Source organism: Monodon monoceros, unplaced genomic scaffold, assembly GCF_005190385.1.
Source record: "Monodon monoceros isolate NGI ecotype Baffin Bay Population unplaced genomic scaffold, NGI_Narwhal_1 Super_Scaffold_3, whole genome shotgun sequence".
NCBI classification, from domain to species: domain Eukaryota; kingdom Metazoa; phylum Chordata; class Mammalia; order Artiodactyla; family Monodontidae; genus Monodon; species Monodon monoceros.
Window position 1 is genome coordinate 64,194,288 of NW_021703780.1, and position 26,190 is coordinate 64,220,477.

The 26,190-nt window shown below is 50.2% G+C and overlaps 1 protein-coding gene and 1 non-coding gene across 4 annotated transcripts in view; one reads left to right on the forward strand and one right to left on the reverse strand.

The window, feature by feature from the left end:
* Positions 1 to 7,560: 7,560 nt before the first annotated feature.
* Positions 7,561 to 7,633, reverse strand: TRNAG-CCC. Its single transcript has one exon. It is a non-coding gene; the product is annotated as a tRNA-Gly (tRNA).
* A 6,045-nt stretch (positions 7,634 to 13,678) lies between these two features.
* DAG1 (dystroglycan 1) overlaps positions 13,679 to 26,190 on the forward strand; it is a 62,973-nt gene continuing 50,461 nt past the window's right edge. Inside the window, exon 1 of one of the 3 annotated variants that reach the window (XM_029241933.1) lies at positions 13,679 to 14,109. The gene's annotated coding sequence lies outside the window, so the exon portion shown is untranslated. The remainder of the gene's footprint in view (positions 14,110 to 26,190) is intronic. The other 2 variants (XM_029241931.1, XM_029241934.1) reach the window with 2 other exon arrangements.

Consider the following 26,190-nt stretch of genomic DNA (forward strand, 5'->3'; position numbering starts at 1 on the left):
GAATCCACCTGCTAATGCAGGAAACACTGGGTTCGAGCCCTGATCTGGGAAGATCCCACATGCCACAGAGCAACTAAGACCGTATGCCACAACTACTGGACCGTGGCAGGCTCCCTTTTGCATGGTCTACACTGGAACTCTGGAAATGGCTGCCTGAAAGTCTCCTACAGGCCAGCCCTCTGCCCAGTCCTTTTCTTTTTTTTTAATTAATTAATTAATTTATTTATTTATTTTTGGCTGCATTGGGTCTTCGTTGCTGTGTGTGGGCTTTCTCTAGTTGCGGCGAGCGGGGGCTACTCTTGGTTGCAGTGTGTGGGCTTCTCAGTGCGGTGGCTTCTCTTGCTGTGGAGCACAGGCCCTGGAGTGCACGGGCTCAGTAGTTGTGGCACCTGGGCTTAGTTGCTCCGCGGCCTGTGGAATCTTCCTGGACCAGGGCTTGAACCCAGTGTCCCCTGCATTGGCAGGTGGATTCTTAACCACTGAACCATCAGGGAAGCCCTGCCCTGTCCTTCTTAACTTCTGTTGGGTTTAGACCTTTTGAGAACCTGATGAAAGTCAACCTCCTCCAAGACTACACTTGGACATTCGCACACACACACACACACACACACACACACACACACACACAAGTTGCTCGTTTGTAATGTTTGGGGATCCAGAAAGAGTCAGTATGTATAAAATTGTACTAAATGGGGACTTCCCTGGTAGCTCAGTGAGTGAGACTCTTCGCTCCCAGTGCAGTGGGCCACAGTTTGATCCCTGGTGGGGGAACTAGATCCTGCATGCATGCCGCAACTGAGAAGTCTGCATGCAGCAACTAAGAGCCTGCATGCAGCAACGAAGACCTGGCACAGCGAAAATAAATAAATAAATATTTTTAAAAAGTTGTACTAAATGAATGGCACCTTTGTCTAACGGCATAGTGGGTCTACAATAACAATCAAGTTTCTGATCCAGGTGGAGAAAGCTCCTAGCAACGTTGAATGAACAGAGCAGAATATTAATAGTAACAATAATAATAACCACTAACATTTATTTAGCATTTACTATATGCCAGACACTGTTCTCTTTATGCTTGTGTTCTTTCCTTATTCCACTCCCCTTCAAGGTAGAAATCACAATTATTCTAATATTACAGGTAAGAAAATGAGTGGAAAGTTTGAGTGACTTGCCCAAGGCCATATAGCTGATGAGCAGCCATACTGGGGTTCAATTCTGGCAGGACACCATGTTGTATATAGAATCTGGTCTGAACTCCATGATTTTTTAAATTTAATAAATATTAACTGAGCACTTTTTTCCACCTGGGCATACAGTAGCGAACAAAAGTCTCTGCTCTCATTTAAAAAAAAAAATATTTATTTGGCTGTGCCAGGTCTTTGCTGTGGCACGTGGGATCTAGTTCCCTGACCAGGGTTAGAACCCAGGCCCCCTGCATTGGGAGCACAGAGTCTTAACCACTGGACCACCAGGGAAGTCCCTCTCATAGAGGATTCATTCTAGTGGAGGAGATAAGACAAATAAATCAGTTTACATATGTCTCCTAGTGATATGCACTCTGAACGAAACAGCAAGTAATTCATCCAAAATACTCTTGCCAGGATTCAGCCAGGCCCTTTGTTAAAAGCCTCCTGGGGAGTTCCCGATGGTCTAGTAGTTAGGATTCGACACTTTCACTGCCATGGCCGGGGTTCAATCCCTGGTCAGGGAACTGAGATCCCACAAGCCATGCAGCGAGGCCAAAAAATAAAAATAAAAAAGCCTCCTGGATCCTAGGGCAGACAACAACAGTTCTTTCCTCATCTCCTACCCTGGGTTCAAAGTTGCTGGTTGGCAGCAGGAGGTGGCAAGAAAGTGACTAACAAGTCCAGGCTCTGCCTAGAGATGGCCATACTAGGCAGCTTACCAAAAGCCCTAAATGAGTAGAAGAGGGATTCAGTTTCAAGGTGAACCAGTTGGGAGGGCTGTGCTGGGTAGGCAGTGAAGGTTGGGAGGGCATGAGATTCAGGCAGGACCCAGAAGTATGGGCATGATTTGGACTTGAGCTATGCTTACTTAGCTCAAGCCCTGGTATATAATAGGTGCTTAGTAAATGTGGTGAATGACTGATAGAGTTGATAAATGAAAAAACAAAACACAAACAAAACACACACCCTTGTATTGATGGGTGTGTTTGTGAATGAGAGCTCAGAACTTCAAAAGCTCCCAGAGGTCCGCAAGTTGGCACCCAGACCCATCTGGATGAGCAGAAGGCAGGGGGGCAGAAGATACTGCTGGAGTGTGCGTAGAACAGCCCAGCCCTGGTGAGTGCAGGTCTAGCTTCTCAGCTGGGTCTGAAGCCACCCTTTCTTTTATACTATCTCCAATAAGATGATTTGAAGTAGCTCCCAGGAGGTGGCAGGGCAGATGGACCCCTTGAGGCTCCCTCAAGGCTCGAGAGGGCTTGAGAGGGCAGTGCAAGTCAAGATGACCAGGAGCTGGCCCAAGGTTCAGCCAGTTGGGGCAGAACCAGACTAGAATTTCTCTGACCTTAAGCACACTGCAGGGGCTTCTAGCCTGGAATCCCTGCAAGCACTGCAGGATGTTTAGGGACTCTTTTAAATTATAGGCAAGACTGTGTGTGTAGGGAGTGTTTGTCTGGGAAAGTGTCAATAGCTTTTTCAAATGATGGAGGTAAGGAAAGCTGGGGACCCTGCCACAGGGAATGAAATCCATGGTACCCCCTTCCTAGAGTTGATCTCCAGACAGGCTCTATGCTGTCTTCCCAAACATTGGCTGGCAGCCCCACCATCTCCCTTGGGGCCTGCCATGGAGTACTCGGCCACTTCCATTCCAGAACGTGTGTGCCCGATCAGGGGGTGGCAGGAAATAAGACTTTCTCCGGTCCTTGGGGGCTACTGGGTACAGCTGAGAGCTTGGAGCAGCTTCCTGCAGCTGCTGGGGACAGGGAGCCAAGGAATGCTTGCCTGTGTTTCCCTGGCTTTCCTGGGACCTGCTGTCCTGCCACTGAAGTCACTGGGCCTCACCAGGACCCACTCCAGGCCTCACTGTTGGTACATTTTATCCCATTATGAAAGGAATCTGGAACAAGTTGACTCTAGTGTTGGGCAATGCAGGACCAGCAGGAGGCTGCCCGGCTGGCTTATCTTGTCAGTTCCCCTACCTCCTTCCCTGAGCTCCCCATGCTTGGCCCCAACTCCAGAACATTCTGCTCAGAGTCAGGCAAGTTCCAGCAAAGTCTAGGATGCCTGGTCAGGGCCTGCTCAGGCAGTCACCTCTTCCCTGTTCTTGTCCATCTGTCCAGGCCTGGACAGGCTCTGCTACTGCTGAACCCCTCCTGGGAATTCCCCAAGCCAGCAGGAAACTAAGCTGCGCCCCTCCCATAAGACCCAGCTTCGGTGACCCCTACTCCATATACTTCCTCAGACCAGGCCAGGCTGCCTGACCCCGCTCCATATACCGCCTTGTTTCCTGTGTGCAGCTTTCCCTGAGGAGCTGGAACGCGTGCTTCTCTGTTGTCCTGGCCGTGACTTCTAGTTCTCTGCCTTTGGCCTTCTTGCATGTCAGGGCACAGTGTAGGTGCTCAGTAAAGGGCTTTGTTATTTTACTTATTTATTTTTTTGGCCACGCTGCGTGGCATGTGGGATCTTAGTTCCCCAACCAGGGATGGAACCTGCTCCCCCTGCAGTGGAAGCACAGAGTCTTAACCAGTGGACCACCAGGGAAGTCCAAGGGCTTTGCGATTTGATTTGCATACTTCCCTGTCCTCTACCCACTTCCCTACCCTTTTACAATTAAGGACTGAAGTGGGCTTAGATTAAATGCCAGAACTTCTAGAAGACCCTATAATCAGGCTACCCTGAGAACACCTGTGTTCAACCACTGCCCCCCCCCCCCCCCCCCACCCCCCGTCCCGCCTCCGCCTTCCCCACCCCCCAACCCAGGTCTTTTTGCTCTTTGAATGGGGCTGGCTGACCTGGAGCCCTCTGCCTTTTCCTCACTGAGGTTGCCCTGAAGCTTCTTCTCTCCCTCACTGGTCCCTGACTACTCATACAACTCAACAGTGTCAAGACCCCCACCAAGGTGAGGCCATGTGAACAAAGGGAGAAGGAGACAGAGACCTGCCCTGTTTCTCCCAAGTCTGGAAGCCCCTCTCATGAATTCAAGGCCTCTGTGTCCTGGGCTCCAGAGGTGGATAAGTCCTGGTAGTTGAAGATTTTGGGTTTTTTTTTTTCTGGTTGCGTTGGGTCTTCGTTGCTGCGCACAGGTTTCTCATCACGGTGGCTTCTCTTATTGCAGAGCACAGGCTCTAGGCACGCGGGCTTCAGTAGTTGCAGCACATGGGCTCAGTAGTTGTGGTGCATGGGCCCTAGAGCGCAGGCTCAGTAGTTGTGTTGCACAGGCTTAGTTGCTCTGTGGCATATGGGATCCTCCTGCACCAGGGCTCGAACCCGTGTCCTCTGCATTGGCAGGCTGATTCTTAACCACTGTGCCACCAGGGAAGTCCCGGTAGCTGAAGTTTTGATGCAGCTGTATCCATCTGTTCCTTCACTCAGCAAGCATCAGTGGAGTTCCTTACTCTGGGCCAGGGACAGTGAAGGCTAGGAAGATGAATAAAGATTCGCAGCTTGGCTATTTACTGGCTGTGTGACCTCTGGTGACTTTACCCTTGGGCCTCAGTTTCCTCATTTGTAACATGGGGCCAATAATAACAACTGTTGCAGAGGAGGCAAAGTGAAATTTTGTGTGTCCAGGGTGCAGGACAGAGCTCAGTGACGGCAGCTGTTATTATCAAGGGAAATCTTTGTTCTCCAGGAGCTTGAGGTCTCCTAGAAACAATAGGGAGTCTGAGATGCTGAGATGGCTTTTGGGTGTTGTTCTTGAGTGGAATAGGCAGGACTTGGGTAGGCGGAAGAAGAGGGGCCCACACAGGTGGCATTCTGCAGGGAGTTGGGGGGAGGGGATAAGACTGGTGAGTCTTGACCAGTCTGGGGCAGGCCCCTTTTGCCCAGGGTGTTATAGGGTGGGGCTCAAATTTATTCTGCAGAAGGCTGGAAGTCTCTGAAGATATGTTGGTTTGTAAGGTTTGGCCTCCAAAATGCCAATTGGACTCTCTGGGAAGTCTCTCCAGAAGGCTACAGGTCTCCAGCACAGACTTAAGGGTCCAAGAGGCCTCATTTTCAATCAAATGTTTGTTCACTCATTCCAATTTTACTGGGTACCTTCTAAGTGCCAGGCCCTGTCTCAGGTGCTAGAGGTTCCCAGGATGGAGGAAATAGCCAGACATAGATCCTCTAGTCTGTCCTAGGGATAAACTTTAAGTGAGACATAATAATATGGTGGGGTAAACAAGGGTCCACAGCAGAGACACCCTGCCCAGGCCAGAAACTAAGACAGGGGATGAGCAGGAATGAGGTCAGCCAAGTGGCCAAAGAATGCTGTGAGCAGAAGTGTCACACATGGGAAGGCTTGAAAGGCTTGAGGGGAGCTGGCAGATGCCTGGCATATTTGTAGGAACTTAAAGAGGTTCCCTGTGGCTGGGGTCATGTGCAAAGAGAAACTGGAGTGAAGATGTGATGGTAGGTGTTGAGAGAAGTGGAGGGTGGGGGCCAAGCTGGACAGGTCAGGGTGAATGAGAGGTCCTCACACACCTGCTCCCCTCCCAGCAGCAGTGGGAAGTCGTGGGCAGAGCACAGAGCAGGGCGGGATCACAGGTAGATTTCAGTTTGGATGTTAACTTTGGCTGGTGCCTCACAAAGACTGGGTCAGCAGAGGACAGGGCCCCATGGCCCCCACTCCCTGCAGGCCACAGTGGTGTTATGGGAGAAGGTTCTCAGAAGACAAGGCCCCAAAAGACTAGGGGGATGTGCAGGGTAGGGGCTGGCACCTCCCCCCTCAGACTGACAGGAGGCAAGGGGACCTTGGCTCTGGAGGAGCCTGGGAGCAGCAGCAGCTGTTGCTCCTCATGAGGGTTCAGGCAGTCCACAGCTGTGGTGGGTCTCCAGGATTTGAGGTCAAAGACCTTTGAAAGGCAGGGCTGTGGTGGGCCAGCAGGGCATCGGCCAGGGAAGGGGAAGTCGTGGCAGTTCAGTGGGATGCAGTGTCCTACTCTGATCCAGCTGTCTGGGAACAGCTGCTGGCCTGGAAGAGGGAGGGAACCCAGGTGAGGAAGCTCCCTGTCTGCTGGGCTGTGGGAACAGAGGTTGAGAGCCAGTGGGGGGTGGGAGGGCATTGGGGGAGAGGCAGCATCTGCTGCCAGTGGACCAGCCTGGCTCCAGTGTATTTTTTTTTTTTTTTTTTTTGGCTGTGCCCCGCAGCTTGTGGGATCTTAGTTCCCCCACCAGGGATTGAACTTGCACCCTCGGCAGTGAAAGCACAGGGTCCTAACCACTGGACCGCCAGGGAAATCCCAGGCTCCAGTGCTTTCAGAGGCAACTGGAATTCCTCTGGGAAGGAAAGGCTGGGGTGAGGATGGGGGTGGGGAGACTAGGGAGGGAGCCAAGTACTTTTCTCTGTGTTCCAGTGATTTCCCCCAAAGACCATTCTCCTGGGCTGCACTGCCTCCTCAGGACCCCTCTAGAGCCCTCCTCCACCCTAGTGGGGTTGTTGTTTTTTTTTTTCCCTCTCACCGACTCTTCAGCTCTCCTTATCTGCACCTGTGTCCTGGCCCTTCTAGGAAGGAAAGTAGACAACCCGGAGCCTTTTGGAAAGCTCTGGCCCATTGGGTCATAGAGGGAAAGGGGTTTGCCCAAGGTCCCAGTCAGTCAGAGGAAGGCACAGGGGCCCCTGCCTGTGTGCAGCTAGCCCTTGGGGCCTCAACCCTAGGTACCCACTATAAGAGCAACTAGGCCTGGTACACCCCCAGGAACTGCCTCCTGAGAACTGGGAATTGATGGGACTTACTTAGTCCCAGTGGTTGTAGGTGCAGTAAAGAGGCCTGTGGGCTCCCACTTCTCTGCCCACCTCAACACCAGGGCCTCAGCACCATCACCATTGACCCAGTTGCTGAGGGTCCCAGGCAGCAGGGCGAGTACAAGGAAGTTTCAGGCAGAGGGAGGGCATGGGGTCAGCTGAGGCCAGTCTTCCTTCTTGGGGGCCGCAGCATGAGACGAGCAGCTGCTCAGCCCTGCTTTGAGGCCCGGACTATCCCCTTCAGGAGCAGCCTTCCCTTCACCCTGATGTCCCCACCTTTGTATTGTTCCAGCTGCCACATCCCCACATGTGCTTGGGGGCACAGAGATGGGATGGGAATGAAGAGATGAAATGTTTCTTTTTACCTTTGCTGTAAAAATTCTCCAGGGATCATGAATGGGTCTTTGTATGGCTCTTAGGACATGTTAGTGCCTCTGCAAAGAGCCACGACCATGCTTGTTGCCGGTCGTGCCCACACCCAGAGGTCCAGAGCCCTGGCTTCAAGTTGGGGTCTCTCTTACCTCAAGAGCCCAGTACCCAGTCTGTCCTGTTCCAGGCCTTCTTTTTTTTAAATATTTATTTATTTGGCTGTGCTTTGTCTTAGTTGTGGTGTGCAGGATCTTTTTAGTTGCGTCATGTGGGATCTAGTTCCCTGACCAGGGACCGAACCTGGGCCCCCTGCATTGGGAGTGCAGAGTCTTAACCACTGGACCACCAGGGAAGTCCCCCGTTCCAGGCCTTCCTGGTCCCTGGGGTCCCTTGTCAAGTTCAGCCGACTGAACCTATCTGATGAATATAGACCCTCTCCTGCCAGGACCTCAGTCCATTCCATTCGGCTAAGTGGCAGCTGCAGGGAGGGAGCTTTGAAGGTTACCGGTCCTGATCGGTGAGCAGAAGGGAGATGGATGGGACAGCTGGCTGAGGCCTCATGTGCCTGCCAGGTGACACCCCGTGTGTCCTGAGGGCCTCCTGCAAGCCTGTGTCTGGCAGCAGCCCCAGGGGAGTTGGGTGGGGGGATCGCCCAGAACCTGTCTTGGGGCAGGACATTCCCACCCCGCAACACACACACTCCTCTGCTCTCTCCCTGCCTTCACCTTGGCCCAGACCAAGTGTTTTCTTTCCTCAGGAGGCTGGTGCTAGACCCTCTCTGGTGGGCTCTGCATGGTCTGTCCTAAAGCCCTTACCTACAGTGCATACCAGGAGCTGTCCAAGCCATTCCTCTCCCCACAGGCATGTTCCCTCCCCCCTGGTCCTTCTTCCTCTGGGCCTGAAAGGAGGGGTGCTGGCTCTCTGGCCTCTCTGTATTTCCGTGGAAGATGGAGGCAGGGAAAGTGAGAAATTTTCTCTCTAAATGCTTGTTCTGACTTGACTTCCATGGTGCCTGCTGTCTCTCCCCCTGGGGATCCCCATCTGTGCCCCTTCCCCTGCCTGCTCTCCCACCCCTTTCCCCACCTCCAAGGGGAAGGAGGAGCTCCAGGGCTGAGGCCAAGCTGCTGCATTCCTTCCAGGAGGCCTGAGGGCCCTGTCCCACTCCCCTCCTCCTCCCCCTCCTCCTCCCCTCCTCCTCCTCCTCCTCCCCCTCCTCCCCTCCTCCTCCCCTCCTCCCCCGCTCCTCCTCTTCCCCCTCCTCCCCCTCCTCCCCCCCCCCCCCCTCCCCCTCCTCCCCCTCCTCCCCCTCCTCCTCCTCCCCCTCCTCCTCCTCCTTCTCCTCCTCACTCCTACCCTTCAGCTTCCCTGCCCCTTGCTTCTGGGATCCTATACTTCTGGCAGACCCAAGCCTGATTAAATCCAGCTCCAGCGCTTGCCCTCCCACCAGTTACTCTTTCTCCCTTGTTTAGTGTTCCATTCACTGCTCAGGCCATGGTGACCTCCCGGTTTCCTCAGACCTGTCTGGCCACTTTCTCCTCTGACTTCACTGTTGTCTGTTCCCTAGAAAACCCCAGGACTTCCTGTTTTACCTCCTGCAGGCTCTGCCTTCAAAGAGAGGACTTTCCTGATACCACACAACAGATCCTGGCCCCTCCTGGCCCTCTCATCCCCTGATTATTACATTTTTATTTACTTATTTATTTACTGTATAGCTTGTTGCACTAGAATTTGGGCTCCACAAGAGCAGCTTGTTCCTTTTATCCCTTGCTGTGTTTCCAGCATACAGTAGACTCAGTAAATATCTCTGGATTAATAATACACTGACATGTTTCACACTGGTCCTGATTCAGTCATATAAAGTGATATTCTGTCACTCTCAGTGAGCAGGCAAATCTGAAGCCCACATATGACGTCACTTGATGTTGAGGGATAGGCTCAGAGAAGGCAAGTAGCTTATTTCAGGTCACACAGTGAACTTAGCTCTGGGTCGCAGCAGGGGCTTATTCCTTATATGGACAAACCTGGAGGTTTGGCTGATCTGCTAACATTCACTCTTTATCCTTTATTAGCTCCCCTCAAGATGCCTGGATGGATCCCTCTTCCTCCTCCCCCAAATGCTGGGGATTTCCCAGACCGCAGGTGAGGCTCCTAGGGACACTGCCTGTATCTGTCAGCACTCAGCCTAGAGCAAAGGCTGTCTGTCCACTCAGGTTCAACACTTTCCAGTGTTCTAATGGCATACCCATTAGCCATGAGAGCAGAGTCAGAACCAGTGGTTGTCAGGTAACCTGTTAATGTCTCTTGACTAAGGGGCCACTGAGAGGAGCCGAGGCTGATGAGATGCACACTCCCAGATCTCAGGCCAGCTCTGAGAGGAAGAGGTCTTTCTGCCATGGAGGAGCCCTGGCCAAGCTCTGGGCCAGACATGGACATATGACTGAGCGTGGAGAAGGGACCCTTAATCTGGCTGAACAAGAAGAGTGTCGGTCTGAGGGCCTGGGTTCAATCCTGGTCAGGGAGCTAAAAATCCCATAAGCTGCATGGCGCGGCCAAAAAATAAATAAATAAATAAACTAAACTAAACTAAAAAAAAAAAAGACTGTGGGTGGCTTCTGCCAAGACTCTGCGTTTAGGGGCTAGCTGGTCAGTGACTAAAAAAGTTAACAAAGAGGCCCCTCAGCTTTGCTTGCCTCCACTGGCTCCTCGGCCAGACCAGACCTAATCTGGTGTTTAGTCCAGTGCTCAAGGCCACAGGCCCAGTGATTTGAGAATAATCACCCAAAGTTGGCCTTGGGGGACTGTCTTATCCCAGAGCCAAAAGGGAGTGGAATGTGACTGAGGGAGAGGGCAGTGGACATGTATCCACCAAGGGGAGAGGCGACTTTTATTCATTCGACCAACCCTCACCCTTGCTGTGGAGTTCCTGTCCCCACAGGACTGTATGTTCCTGGAGGTCCAGGTGCAGAAGCAGCTGACTGGCTGACTAGAAAGGAAGGCCCTATGCCAGACATGTATGAAGGGGTCTGGTGGAAGTGCTGCAGTTGAGGTCCCTGCAAGGGAAGGAGCTGATTTCTGGGAAGACTGGTGTTGACCCGCAAACATGCCTACTAGCAGTTTCTCCCAGATGAACTTATCAGCCCTTTCTTTCTGCCAGAGCTGCTGGACAATCTGCCTTCTGTTAAATCCAGACAAAAGGGACCCCTCAATCAAGGCCAGCCCACTGCCTCAGGCAGACCTGCAGGCCTAGCATTTGGACCAGGAGCCTCCACCCTCAGCCAGCACTGACCCCTGCCCCTCTCCACTGGGCCCTGGGGAGGATCAGTAGCAGGAGCCTCCTTCTCCCTTGAAGTCTGAGGCTGGGCACTGGCCCTTGGCCCTTCGTTCCTTGGGAATATGCCAGAATGAAAAAGGCCTGGAAGCCTAGGACCAGAAGAAAGTTTGGTCCATGTAGGTGTCTGCTGGATTTCACCTGAGCTAGAACCAAGGACCTACCTTAAACCACATCAGCACCAAGTAAGCACTGGGACATTTGCTTTGGGCCTTGTACAAGGCTTAGACCCTTGGGGATAACTGCCAACCAAGAAGGGAGGCAGGCTGCATCCCCTGATTCCTTCTTTTCCAAACAGAAATTGAGCCTTTATTATGTGCATGCTGTTAGGTGATCGTTGCAATGTGGGATCAAGCAGGTGCACATATCTGGCCTCAAGGGCTCATACTCTAGTGGGGAAGACAAACCGCAATCTGATAATCTTCCTGAAGCCTCTAGCTGGGGGTCTAATTGGAGGGTGGAGGAAGCACTGGAGGCTATATGGCCAGGAGAGTTGAGGGTTGACTTTCATGCCTAAATAGCCTCATTCTTGGCCTCTTGATCAGTTTTCCCTGAGCCCATACCACATGGGCCCTTTGGGCAACTGTTCTTGGGTGTGCCCTGGGCCTCACTCTTGGCTGTGCTCTCCAACTGGCAGTGAACACCAAGCCTGATCTAGGATGGACTAGGCACTGCTGGAGTTCCAGAATAGCTCCCAAGGGTGAGTCACTGGGGACCTTGTGCTGAGCCCTAGGGTAAACTGTGGGAGCCCCGAGAGAGGAAAGGTTTCAATTCTCAAGACTATAGGGAGTAATGGCCTTGACTTTACAGCCCCCACCCAACCTAGGGGCCCATGAAGACTGTCCATCTCTCTCTATGGGCTCCATGGCGGCTGGTTAGGCCCTAAGAGGCTGGCCATCCAGGCCTCTTGCCTTCTAGGGCCTGAAGGAACAGGGGGTTGGGGGAACCCCAACTCCAGACAAAAAAGAAGAAGCTAGCAATGAGAGCCAGAGCTCACATCTGTTCTGGCCTTGTGGGGAGAGCTGCCAAGGCTGGAGGGCTGGGGAAGGGGGAGAACATTGGGGCCAGCCTGGGACCACAGCATCTCCAAGTGAGTTCCAAACCTGGAGAGGCAGGGACTGGAAGGATTTGGCTGTAAGGGCATCAGGCAAACTCTGGTTGTTGCTCCCCTCCTCCTAGGACTAGGAAGGGCCTATCCCACCTTTTGGCACCAGCTGGTTGAGGTAGAGACCTTCCCATGGCCAGAGCTCTGGGGGAGCTTGGGTATGGGGTGATGGGACCCTGGAGGCCAGAGTGAGGCCTGGTGCCTCATCTAGCAAGACCAGTGCCAAAAATGAAGAAGGGGAGTTACTCTAGTATCCATGGATGGTCATTGAGGACTAAAGAGCAGCTAGCAGTTTCTGTGTAGACGGTAGGAGGGATGAGGCCTGTACTCACTGCTGTCTTTGTTTTGGGAAAACATATATATATATATAAAATTATACAGTCAGACACTAAAATACCCAGCAGAACCTAGGGCTGCAAAGCAGTGTCTGGTGTGCGTTTGTGGTGGCAGGGAAACTCTGCAAGCTGAAGGAGTGAATGGAAAGAATGTATTTTGTTTAGAAACCCAAATAATTTTCTACATTTTTAACCTTTTTTTTTGTTTTAACATCTTTATTGGAGTATAATTGCTTTACAATGGTGTGTTAGCTTCTGCTTTATAACAAAGTGAATCATCTATACATATACATATATCCCCATATCTCCTCCCTCTTGTGTCTCCCTCCCACCCTCCCTATCCCACCCCTCTAGGTGGTCACAAAGCACCGAGCTGATCTCCCTGTGCTGCATTTTTAGCCTATTTGAAGCAGAAGAATTTTAGAACTGGATTTGAAAGGCCATAAAATTTTTAGTTTTAACATCCAAGGTATAATTTGGGGCTTTTTTCCTGGTTTTTACTTCTTTTTCTGGTCTGTGTGAATGAAGTTTGGAGCCTAAGCATTTAAGTATAACGCATCACAAACAAGTATGTGTGTTTGAGAGATGAGGCATTCCTTTTTGCTCTCTTTGAAATTTGCTTCTTCTAGTCCTTCCTAAGGAGGGGGAGAAAGCAGGGGAGACCCAGGGCTGTCCGGATTCCGGGAGGAACCCCTGGCAGGCAGCAGCCCGTTCTGTGTTCAGAATGTACTCGTTGACAAGAGTGCGGGCCTGGAATTCCAGCCTGGCCACAGGCCCAGGAGGGAATGGACACATCCTGCATAGGGTTTGGGGAACAGAGCCCACCACGAGTCCCATGCCCATACCTGTCCAGTAACTGTCGGGGGTCTTTGAGATAGTGGGCCTAGGTAAGCCCTGGGGAGTGAGAGCATTTTTAGGACCCTCCCCTTGTAGGGAGACAGACCTCAGCAGTAACTCCCTGCCCTTTACTCCCCCAACTCCCTGAAAGAATGCGGGCCTCCAGTGAGTGACCAGCGCCAGCAGGTCAGAGCTATTTCTGGCGGCTGAGGAGGCACCGGATTCCGGGTGTTCAGGGCAGGAGGAGGGGACGAGGGTCAGGCCTGAGGCGCTTCCCGGACACCCCCGCCTGCTGGGGGCTAAGCCCCCGGAGAGGGGCAGGCTTCCTGCCCTTCCAGCCCTCGGCCCTCGCCTCAGTTTCCTCATCAGTATAAGAGTCGGGCAACGGGGCCATCATCCTTCGCAATTTGGAGGACGCTTCCTGATTGTTTTCTTGTCTTAAAATTACCTGATTTGCGTTCGACAGAAATCAGGAGGGCGGAAGGCAGTCTATGGGTGGCCAGTTGTGGCCGGGCCAGTTATCGGGCCTGACCACCCGGGTAGGTTGGATGCCTCTCAGGGGCCCACATGCCTGAGGTTGGGCGGGGCGCCCCTCCCCCACTCCCCGTCCTGAGCTCTCCGGGTAACCCGGACGGGCCGGGGCGTGTCGCGGGTACGGACCTGGCCCGCCGCGGGCGGGATTTCCAGGATGGGGCGTGTCTTTTCAGACGGGGGCGCGGCGGGCCAATAAGCAGAGGGGCGCGGGGGGCGGGGCCTGTGCGCGGGTGCGGCGCGCTGCGGGGCGGCCGACGCAGGCAGAAGCGGGCGTCGCGGGGACTGCCGGTCGGCGCCGCGCGGAGCTGGCAGCGGGATTGGCTGCGGCACTCGCGTGTCAGGAGGTTGCTAGGCTTCGGTCGCGCGCCCCGCCCTCGCGCTCCCTCACCGCCCGGTACGTGCTCGCGCCGAGGCTGCGGTGCGGCGCTAGAGGTCCTCGGGCTTGGCGGCGGCGGCGGGAGCTTCGCGCCGAGTCCCCGGGGAGCGGGGCGGCGTCTCGCGGGCGGGAAGAGCGAGCACCTGCCGCGGCCCGCCCGTCGGCGCTCGGTGAGTGCGCCGCGCGTCCACTGTCGCCGAGCCTGGCAGCCCAGGCCCCCATTTCCGTCGCTGGCCCAGCCTTCCGAGGAACACCTGCTGCTGCTCTCGCTGTTTGGCCCGGGGCGGGGACACGGTCGCGGACGTCCTTGCGGGTGAGGCGGCGACGCGGCCCGGGTAGAACCGCCCCTTGCTCTCGGCTCCTCAGGCGAAGGCTGGGGGCGTCCGGCCCCGGGCTGCGCGCCGCGTCGGTGGGCCAGGCCTCAGCCCGGGCCGCGCTCCAGGGAACGCGCGGCGGTCGCGGGCGTGTGCGGCCTGCGGACTGTCTCCCGGGCTTCCTCAGAGGGTCGCGCGGCCCAGTTTGGCCAGAGCTCGAGGATGGGGCATTGAGCCCCTCAGGAGGCGCCGCAGCCGCTATATCCTGAGCCGCTCAGAGCCTTGGGGTCACCCCTTCACACACATACACACTTGGGCTTCTTTGGTGTTTGGAAAACCATATTCACCCGCGGGTATATCTGGAAAATGTCTCCAGAGAAAATGCTCTCTCGGTTTAGAATCCTTCTGCCGTAAATTCCGAGTTAATTTCATACGAACTCAACCACTAATTTAAAATGCATGTTTTAATTCTGTGACTTGAGAAGCTCTTAGATTTGTAAAGTTACTTCAGAATTAGTTTTAATGGTGATCATGAAGTTTTGCCTTGGTGAGAGCTACAGCCTGGGACAGCACGGTTATAGCCTAGAGTTCTAACTTAAGAGCCCGGCCTGCTGTTTCCCTAAATAAGCGAGTAGATGTGATTCCTGGCATGGAAGCTAAACTCTGCAGGGAGGGTGGTGTTTATAGGACATAAGTCCAGATAAAGAGTTGGATGTGCTACCAGGTGTTTTGGAGTTTGGTGTAGATGGGATGTTGTAACTTTATCAGGTGGTTCTGTGCTCAGCGTTCAGAGACATAATTTTGGGATGTCCTCTTTTAGAAAAAGAATTGAACATTGGAGGCATAGTTTGAATATGGAGAAGTTGAATTGAACTTCGTTTGCCTTGGAGCCAAGTAATAAGAGCTCCTGGCCTACATGCTTAAAGGAGGATGAGGAGCCATTTCTTGGAGGAGTGAGATTTGAGGATGGAGTTGGATGCATGGTATGAGCCTGTTTAAGGCCTTGTGGGATACTGTAAGAAAGTAGGAGTAAGCATTACTATATAGGCAACAAACATCTGGTTGGAACATGAAGGCTTGTGTTGTTACGTGCCTCTGTTGAAAGAGGCAGAGAGCCAGTCTTTAATGCTCTGAAAAATTGATTTAGCAAAATACATTCATTTATTTAACAAATATTTGGCTTCACTGCTTACCAAATTCTGTGGTAGGTCCAGGGGACCCAAGAGACTGGTTCTGCCCTTAAGGAACTCAGGTTCGTGGACAGTGGGGGATGGGGAACCTATGATTGATAGTGTCTGTCCACTAAGTGTGCTCAGATGGTGCTTGGGAGCCTGAGGAGAAAGGGAATTCCTGAGCTGAGGCTTGCAGGGCCAGCAGAAATTAGCTGGGGGACAGCAAGGTCTGGACACAGGGAACCACATGTATATGAGTGCCTAAAGTAGCACATGTGAGTCCTCCAGCATGACAGGTGGGAGCCCCAGGCCTTTCTTGTTGTGCTTAGTAGTTCAGACTTCATACTCAAGGTGCAGGAGTCTGGGAATGCTTTTCCTTAGTTGAGTGGCATAGTCCAGACCCATGTTTAGAAAGATCTTGTTGGTGGCCACATAGGTCGTGGCAGGGAGGGGATGGGAAAAGGACCTCTGGCTCTGAGGTTGGCTCTTACAGGAGAGATGAGGGAGAAGGAGCCAGCTCAAAAGACTGGCTGAAAAGTTTGAGCAAAGGGAATACCAGGCTGTGATGGGGGAGGAGACTGCATTCAGGAATGTGTGGGCCAGAATATTTAGCATGACCAAAGCTTTAAACCACGTCTTCTGCAGGTTTGCTAGTGCCTCTTAAACATTGAATATGGTGGGATTTGGAGGGACCCTGGGGCCACTTAAAACTGGGATTATTTAGAAAAGGAGAAGCATGGCATTTGTTTGTTAAAAACCTTTAACAACCTTATTTCTCACTTGAACTGGGGGCGTTGCATTTCCTCTTGGGCAGGGCTGGTATATTAACCCCTGAGAGTAGATATGTGTTCATCCCTGTTGAGGCAGATGGGAGCATGTTCAGTCCTTTACCTCACAGTTGTTCCACCCTTCCCTGTGCTCTGGGCCAGTGACACGATGGATCTACATCAGCCACAGTCGAGGGCCTTCTGTGTTTCTGCTCTACATGCACCATTGCTAATGCTTATGAGAATCCTTTATAGTGGCTTAGCAAACTGAGTCATAGATGAAGGAATGTTCCCAAGGTCACACAACTGTCATGTGGCAGAATTAGGATATGAACCCAGGCTGAACATTTGGCTGTACCCATCTGTGTTTCTGTTGTATCAGGCTAATAATGGTGGCCTCAGCTGGGTCCTTATCTGGCAAAGACCAAGCCCAGGTGTCTGGTGGTGGGCAGAATGCCAGGACGATATGGGAAGGTGATCCGTGATCCCATGTGGAACTCCAGGAACATGTTGTGAGGGACCATTTTTCAGAAACCTAGGGTTTGTCAGAGCCTTCTTGAGGCCTGTGCTGGTTGCTCTGGGTACCATGCAGAAGTAAGCCAAGGAACTTGGGTCCTAGGCTGGAGAGGGCAGACTTTAGGGAAGAACTGCATTGGGCTACACCTTCAAGAACGGTTAGTGGTTTGATTGGTGAAGGAGTGGTGGCAACAAGGTCACAATTTTGTGGAAGAAGAAATGAGCAGAGGAGAGGGGTGGGAGGGAGAAGACTGGGCACTTTTTTTTTTGTATGTTCTGGAAGGTTGGGTTGCAGTCAGAATGCCACGTGGAGGAGTTTGGTGTTATGTAAGGACAGGAAACCTTGAAGATCTCGGAGCACAGCTGTGATGGGATCAGCTCTGTGTTTTAAGAAGTGAGCCCTCACTGTGAATGTTGAGGCTGGGCTGGACCAGAGGCAAGTTGGTTACTGCTGTGGTCCAGTGGGGGAGACACTGGATCTGAACAAGAACAGTGGTCAGCAGAGGAGTGGAGAGAGATAAAGAAGGTTCAAGATGAGCCAGTTCAGCAGATGTTAGGGACCTGAATGGTTCTGGTACCAGCAGGGGTCTACCACTGAGTGGAAGAGGCAGGAGGTTGACAGTGAAAAGATGAGGATGTAAGGCTGCATCAGCCAAGCACTGGTGAGGACTTGAGAAACTCCAAATAAAGAGGGGCCCCTAGAGAATTCCCCAGTGGTCCAGTGGTTAAGACTGCGCTTTCATTGCGGAGGGCTGGGTTTAATCCCTGGTCGGGGAACTAAGATCCCACAAGTTGAGTGGTGTGGCCAAAAAAAAAAAAAACAAAAAAGAGGGGCCCCCTAGACTGCAGGAATGGGAATGGGGGAAGGCTTGAGTCTTTGTGGCAGGCAGGTAAGATGGCAAGGAAGAAGTGAACTTATGAAAGAGAAAGCATGATTTGTTGACCCACTTGGTAGGTAGAGGAATAGTTTGAATTAAAATGTCTATAGTTTTGGATACTCAGAATCATGGTGGGTGTAATGTAGCTTTATTTTTTAATATTTATTTATTTATTTGGCTGCGTTGAGTCTTAGTTGCGGCACGGGGGATCTTTGTTGCAGCATGTGGGATCTTTTCGTTGCGGTGCACGGGCTCTTCATTGCAGTGCTCGGGCTTCTCTCTAGTTGTGGCACATGGGCTCTAGAGTGTGGGCTTAGTTGTCCGCCCTGGGATCGAACCTGCATCCCTTGCATTGGTAGGCGGATTCTTAACCACTGGGCTGGTCACCAGGGAAGTCCCCCGTAATGTAGCTTTAGACTGGATTCAGTTAAAGAATGGCCACTGGCTCACAGATTTGACCTGTGCAAGGCAAACTGAAGGTGGCCCGTGATGGTGTGAAGTTAGAGCCCCTATACCTGTGCTTGCTTTTTTAAGTTGGGTTTTTTGGGGTGTTTTTTTGGTCATAGCCTTCTTGATAAGAGGCACATAACTAGCCTAGTGGAATTGGAAGTGTTGACAGATACATTTTGTGGATGGGCAAGAATAAGAGTGAAGTCTCATGAGTTTTTTTCCTAGCCAGTATAGGAAGTCAGCAATGAGAAGTTTGATTCAATATTCCAGGTTCTGGGGTACATTGTTTAGATTTGAGCCACTACAGAGTATGACTGCTTGGAGGCTGGAGTCTTCCAGAGTATCAAAGGAGAAAGAAATGGTGGTGTGAACGTCGAAGGGGACTCAGATGGGGTGTAGAGTATTGAACCTTAAGGGAACTCAAAATGAGAATACAGGTAGTGTGGTCTTCAGTGTGTCCTGTATATTGGTCAAGGATTTCTCCCTCCTTTTCTGGATTAAGTGTTCTCCCTCCTCCATGTTAAAGAGTGTTTCTGTGCCTTTGCCAGTGTTATTGTGGCGAGCAGGGGCTACTCTTCATTGCGGTGCGCACGCTTCTCGTTGCGGTGGCTTCTCTTGTTGCGGACTAGACGTGCAGGCTTCAGTAGTTGTAGCACGTGGGCTCAGTAGTTGTGGCTTGCGGGCTCAGTAGTTGTGGCTCATGGGCTGTAGAGCATAGGCTCAGTAGTTGTGGCACACGGGCTTAGTTGCTCCGCGGCATGTGGGATCTTCCTGAATGAGGGCTTGAACCCGTGTCCCTTGCATTGGCAGGCGGATTCTTAACCACTGCGCCACCAGGGAAGCCCCTGTGCTGTTGCTTCTTAAGCCCCCATCTTTCTCTCCTTTTCCTGTGTTGACACTTCAGTTCTGGACTAAGGTGATGGTGGTTTTGAATATACAACTGATTGATCTGGTCATTTCCCAGTAGGTCTTTGTGTGCGCATGCCTCTGGGTATTGATTTAAAGCAGTCTTCCTGTGAGTTGCATAACCTGCTTTGCCTTTTGACAGTCCCTCTTCACTCTGATCATTAGTCAGTAATACTGCTCAGATAGCAATTTCTATAAATAGGATTTTAGAGTAGTTTACAAAATTACACCAGCTAGAGTGCTTAATTTAGCCTTAATGAATAGGGTTTCCTATTTTCCTGTTTCTTAGGTTTGATAGCTAAGCATTTTCTTAGCCTTGCTCTGGGTCCAGGGTGGAAGGATGGATGGGATGCTGTGGTACAATATCGTGAACAGAGCGTGTCTAAATTGGTGAAACTGTTGTGTGTTCTCTGTTGGAGTGAAGTAAATCTGAATGAAACTTTTGCCGTATGTTGACTTAATTTATATTTTAAAAATAGGATTCTAGTGGGAATAATCAACTGAATATAAAAAATCAGTTTTTAAAAAAAATTTTGGGGCTTCCCTGGTGGCGCAGTGCTTGAGAGTCCTCCTGCCGATGCAGGGGACACGAGTTCGTGCCCCGGTCCGGGAAGATCCCACATGCCCCGGAGAGGCTGGGCCCGTGAGCCATGGCTGCTGAGCCTGCGCGTCCGTAGCCTGTGCTCCACAACGGGAGAGGCCACAACAGTGAGAGGCCCGCGTACCGCAAAAAAAAAAAAAAAAAAATTTTGGCGGTGCCAGGTCTTAGTTGCAGCATGCGGACTTCTTAGTTGTGGCATGCGGGCTTCCTAGTTGCGGAATGTGGACTCTTGGTTGCGGCACGCATGCGGGATCTAGTTCCCTGACCAGGGATTGCACCCGGGCCCCCTGCATTGGGAGCACAGAGTCTTACCCACTGGACCACCAGAGAAGTCCCTAAAAAATCACTTTTATGACAATGCCTTTATCCTATACATCATGGGGTACATTTACTAGTGTTGAGGTTTTGCTTCTCAGTTATACCTTCTTGAGTTAATTAATTTTGAAAACACCACTGTCTAAATTTTAGACATTGGAATTAATTTTATATTTTTGAAGCTGTTTATAATTTTTGGTCCTGGATTGACTCTACAGAATACATTTCATTTTCATTTTCTTTATTACCCTTTGACAATAAAGGGTGACTGATTGGTGGTGTGGGCGGGAGACTGAGTGGCATTCCCCACTTCCTTTGGAGGTGGTCATTGTGGTGTATGTAATTCTATTTCGGTTGTGGGCTTTCACCAATATTGGTTCCTTCTTTTCCTGTAGGGCCTCTGTTCTCCAGGAAGATAAGGCTTTTTTTTTTTTTTTTTTGGCTGTGCTGCACAGCATGCAGGATCTTAGGTTCCCCAACCAGGGATCAAACCTGTGTCCCCTGCAGTGGAAGCACAGAGTCTAAACCACTGGACCGCCAGGGAAGTCCCCCCAAGATAAGGCTTTTATAGCACTAGAAGGTGAGGTAAGGTACTCGAAAAGGGAGATTTCTGTGAAAGAAAGATGGTGGATAATCACGTACTTGGCAAAATGATCACGGAATTTTAAGACACTATAGTGGGGGAAAAGCTGTATTAAATAATACATATATTTAAAATAAGAAATGTGGAAGAAAAAAGTAGAAAGGAAGGGAAAAATCCCTTGTCCCCCAACTGTATTCTTTCTTTAAATAGGAAATGCTAACACATGGTTCAAACTCAAAAAGTTCAAAAGGATTGGACAGGGGAAAGAAATCTTTCTTCCACCCACCCCCTAAGTCCCTGCTTCCCCTCCCTAGGAGCAGCCGATATCCCTTGATTCCTGGGTGTCCTCCAGAGATGGCCCTTGGGCAACACTTTTACTGAGTTTAGGTTAGAGTATAAATTTAATTTTTAATCTTGTTTTTGCCCTCCCAGCATTATAGCATGATCATTGTTCTATAAATATAACGTTTTTGGGTTTTTTTGTTTGTTTTTGTTTTTTTTTTTTTGTGGTACGCGGGCCTCTCACTGCTTTGGCCTCTCCCGTTGCGGAGCACAGGCTCCGGACGCACAGGCTCAGCGGCCATGGCTCACAAACCTAGCCGCTCCACGGCATGTGGGATCTTCCCGGACCGGGGCATGAACCCGTGTCCCCTGCATCGGCCGGCAGACTCTCAACCACTGTGCCACAAGGGAAGCCCAATATAACATTTTTGATGGTTAACCTGTCCCCAGTTCTTACATGGTTGTTAATCTTACTTTGGTTATAATAGATAATGTTGCAGTTAACATCTTTGTGCATAAAGTTTTTTTAGAATCTTTTTATTACTGCAATATTAAATATAAAACTTTTGAAGAAAGTGCAGTGTGACTTACAGTTTTGGAGGAGCACATCTATAACATCAAGTAAGGCAGGTTTTTATTGATTTTCATTTTTAAGCACTGTGTACATTTTCCCCAGTTCCTTTTCTGTGACTTGCATGGGTATGCAATTTTTATAGTCACGTAGAGGCCTAGACTCGATATTCTCTGCCATTGGGGGTATGTGTAGCCACAGATTCATTCTTCCTGAGGCAGTCACAGCCCTTGGACACCCTAAGTATAGGGGAGTGTGCCAGTTGAGGGGAGCTTAAGGATGAGTGAAACATTTGAAAGGATGTGTCATACTCAGGGAAAGAGAGGCCGGTGCCCAGCTTGGTCTGTTTTGGCATTTGCTCTTCATTTCTATGAATGTTAAGTTTTTATGTATGGAGTATGGGAATCGACAAACAAGAAGCACTGCTTACAAAGTTCTTTCTAATATGTATTGAAACGGATTCGTGGAATTGGAAGATGCTTGTTTTGGCAAATGTTATGGTTGTCTCTGTTTTTCCTCTCACAGTACTGGGAACATTTACTCTAGGAATTCCAGGGGTTGATATGGGATTACTTAAGAAGATTCCCAAGGCTGTCTATGACAGAAGTGAACCAGCTCTGCCTTGGTTTTCATAAATGCCTCTTTTAATTAGCTTAGTTGTTCTCCAGGGCTGGGTTGATTCTCTAACCAGTTTTTGCCAAGAAAAATGATAAAGTTAATAATGGAATTGCAAATACTGGTTCCTTTTTATTTGGCTGTTAATCAGCACCCGGTATACCATCCATTTTCTGGGCCCTTATTATATTATGAAATGCTTTTATAAAACATGCATCTCTCATCACTGTAAATGTCTTGTGTATACTCCTGCTTGGGCTGGTAGATTGTCTTTGCATCAGATCTGCCCTGACCTCAGGGAGCCTTGCTTACTGGATTTTTTTGGCCTTGCCATGCGGCATGTGGGATCTTAGTTCCCTGACCAGGGATCGAACCCCTGCCCCCTGCATTGGAAGCATGGTGTCTTAACCACTGGACTGCCAGAGAAGTCTCTTGCTTACTGGATTTTTTAATGGTGGAGACCAGCCTGATGAGTAGCCCTTGAACAGGGGTGGATTCTGAGTCTTGTGGAAAACGAGGAAGTGTCGCGAACTTTGCTTTATCTGTTATGTTAAGCATACCTGAATAAGCGTCTTATATTTTTAGACTTTTGAGCAATATTGTGAAGATTGAATTGCCTGAGGAGAGAAATTTGGTAAGAGGAGACTAGAAGAGAAGCTCTTTAATAAAGATCTAAAAATAGAATTCACTAAAGTCACAAATAGATAAAAGTAGGATTCCTGTCTCCTTTCCTTCTCTGGATTGTGCTACCAGCTGTTGCTTCTGCTTACCTGGAAGAGATCACAATATTTTGTCAGAAGGGTCAATAGTATAGACTTAAAAAAAATATATATGTATATATATTTTGTTTATTTGGCTGCATTGGGTCTTCATTGTGGCATGTGGGGGTCTTTTGTTATGGTGAGCGGGCTTCTATCTAGTTGTGGCGCTCGGGCACCAGAGTGCACAGGCTTAGTTGTCCCACAGCACGTGGGGATCTTAGTTCCCCGACCAGGGATCGAACCGGGTCCCCTACTTAGAAGGCGGATTCTTTTTTCTTTTTTTCTTTTTTTTTTGCGGTACGCGGGTCTCTCACTGTTGTGGCCTCTCCCCTTGCACAAGCACAGGCTCCGGATGCGCAGGCTCAGCGGCCATGGCTCACGGGCCCAGCTGCTCCGCGGCATGTGGGATCCTCCTGGACCGGGGCACGAACCCGCGTCCCCTGCATCGGCAGGCAGACTCTTAACCACTGCGCCACCAGGGAAGCCCAGAAGGCGGATTCTTAACCACCGGACCACCAGGGAAGTCCCAATAGTATAGACTTAACATACTGTGTTTGCCAGTCTGAACATGTGCTTTTTCCAGTTTTAAAAGTAGTTTAAAAAGTGACTGGATTACTTGGCACTGGGAAGAAATCTTTAGTAGGAAAAGTTGATTGTTCTGCTTGTAGTACCAGCCCTGGGCTGACGGGGGCTGTGGGGTCCTTTGTCCCCTCAACGCCCTGAGTGGTGGTGGTTTTTTTTTTTTTCCTTCTGGTTGGGCACTGCTGCCCAGAGAGAGGACTCCTGTGTAGGTCATCTAATCCGCATGACTTAATCAGTTGGCACCTCAGGACTCCCTTCTGCTTTTTTAGGAGGGGCCCTTTTTGATTTGTGCAGCTGGATAGAAAAATGGCTGCTCAGGCTTTCTTCTTATGCAGGCCTCTGATACCCTGGGCTGCCTGTGCCCTTTCCCTCCATGTGAGGGGGTGAAGGAATGTCCTGGCCTCCCCTCTGCCCTCCTGCCATGAGCTTCCAGGGAGAATGGGGCCCATTGTGGGCTGTGCACAGCCCTCCGCTTAAGTGTCAGGCCTGCCATGGCCTCTCTGTTGGTCTGCTCTGGTTACAGGGTGCTGAGGGGCCAGAAGCCCAGCAAGCAGTCATTTCCTCACATGCTGCCCTGCTGTTCAGGAGTGTTCTGAGGGATGGTGCTTGTGCTTTGTTTGCTCCTGGGGCTGCCCTCTAAGTTTGTCGGTCTTGGTAAACATTCCTGTGGACCCCTTTGCAGGCCTGAACTCACTCTTGCTGCAGATCTCAGGCCATATTTGGAGAGGCAGGCGTGCTGCTCCCAAGGGTGACTGAGTGCCAGGTCACAGGAGGCTGGGCAGTTCCTCCAGGCCACTGGGGAGGCCCAGTGTTCTGAATCCACTGGGAGGCATAGGATTAATCTATTTGTGAATGAAATTGGACTTCAAACTCTTGTTTTTCAAATTTATTTTGGCCTTCAATTATATCTCAATAAAGCCAAGGAAAAACTTATTTTGGCCTTAATCAACTGTAGAACTTGTTGAAGATGTGAAATGCCAGAATATGGCGTAGGGGAAGCCAGAGAGACTCAACTTTTTAAAAAACAGGTTTGTTCCGGATATGGGAGCTCTCTCCTGATATCAGACTGCCTTACCCATCAGACAGTTCTTCTCCTGACCCCAGGCAAGTGTGTCCCTGGAAAAAAAATGTATGAGATATTTTTGGTTTTGATGAGTGAACAGATAGAGGTCACTGGCTGTTTGTCTTTCGGGGGTGTTGACTTCAGATAAGGAGCCAGATTTGTGATCAGCTGTTGTTTAGCAGGTTCCATGAAGGGTAGGTGAGTGAGTTGGTGGTGGTGGTAGCGGGGATGGAGGAGGCCTAGTCAGGCCTTTCTGGAATTGGCGAAGGGCTTTTCTACTTGAGGTCTATATTGATTGCATGGAAGCCTGCTGAGAAATTTGCTCCTCTAAAACTCAGGTAGGTTGACTTTGGAATGGTCCTGGAAATTGTTCCTGATCATAGTAAAAAAAATTCCATTCTTTCCATGATGCTTCAATATGTACAATTTCTTTGTCTTCTGTGGAAGTGTCTTGTGAAAGGTGCAGCTGGCACTGGCACTGCCCTGGATGTTTGCCTTCCTCCTACCTTTTTTTCTTTCTTTTATTACAGGAAAAAAAAATTCTAGCCTATTTTAACTTGCTATCTGATCAGAGTGATACGTTTCCTTCTCTGTTTTAAGATGGGAGTGGCACTTGTTTTTATCAAATAAAGGAATAAAACATATTTGCCATGCTGAGATCACACTGCAAATGCCAGCACTTGTTATAAAATGGTATTGAGTTTTCTAAAGGAGAACTGTTCTTTCAGATAGTGCCTGGTCATGCTATGGTCTTTTGGGTCATGACTTCCCAAGAGGTGAGGTCTACCCACTGAACCCTTGCTTTTTGGCAAGACAGGCAAGATTTTTGGTACAAGTGTGACAAGGTTGGACAATGAAAACACTGACTACCCTCAGCAGTAGAAACTCGAGCCTGAGGAAGGAACCTACCAGAGGTACTGAGTCCCTTGGAACCCTCCCATCCTGATGTGGCCTTAAGTAAGGCCCTTGACCTCTCTGCCTCAGCAAAATTGGGATAGAGTATCCTCCCCATAGGCCGCTGAGGAGGAAATAAAAGCTTCCTAGTAATATGCCCTACACCTCTCCATAATTGCTACTATTATTATACTTATCCTTTTTCTAGTGTAAACTGAGAGTCCGATATTTAATAAAGGCTGGACATATTTCTTAGGTTAAGTGATTGGTTCAGGGGTGTTTTTTTATTGTGGTTTATAATTACATACATAATAGATCATATTTTATATGTAGCAAGTAGAATCTTATTAAAAAAAAAAAAGCCTTAGACGTGAGCCCATTGATACCTCTCAGAAAGCAGCTCTAGCTTGACTGCTTGCTCACCTGTGGAGCTTTTTTTTTTAATAAAATTTATTTATTTTTGGCTGCGTTGGGTCTTCGTTGCTGCACGGTTTTTCTCTAGTTGCAGTGAGCAGGGGCTACTCTTCGCTGTGGTGCGCGGGCTCCTTCTCATTTTGGTGACTTCTCTTGTTGCGGAGCACCGGCTCTAGGCGCGCACGCAGGCTCAGTAGTTGTGGTGCATGGGCTCAGTTGCTCCGTGGCATGTGCGATCTTCCCGGACCAGGGCTCGAACCCCTGTCCGCTGCATTGACAGGCAGATTCTTAACCACTGCGCCACCAGAGAAGCTGCCCACCTGTGGAGCTTTGAGTGCTGTGGTGTCTTATTGGGGTGCATCGTCCTGGAGGCACTGGCCCCATCAAGACGAATAAAGGACAAAAATAGTTTGAGGACCAAGGATTCTGTTAACTTTACAGTGCTGTTTATATTTTTAAGGAGTTTCTTTGGAAATTCTTTGTGTGCCCAGGTTTGTTTTCTTGAACCTCACTAGTGCAGTAGAAGGAGCATGGACTGGCAAGGTTGCTGCATGAGTTGAGTGCCTGGAAGTGTTTTGTTTCCTTTTTTAGTATAATGTTTATTTCTGTTTGAGTTATCAACAGCAGTGCGTGTCTGGTGTGAAAAGCCTTTGGTTTTCAAAGAGCTATACCTCTACTTATTTTTTCCCCACGTGACCATATGACTTCTT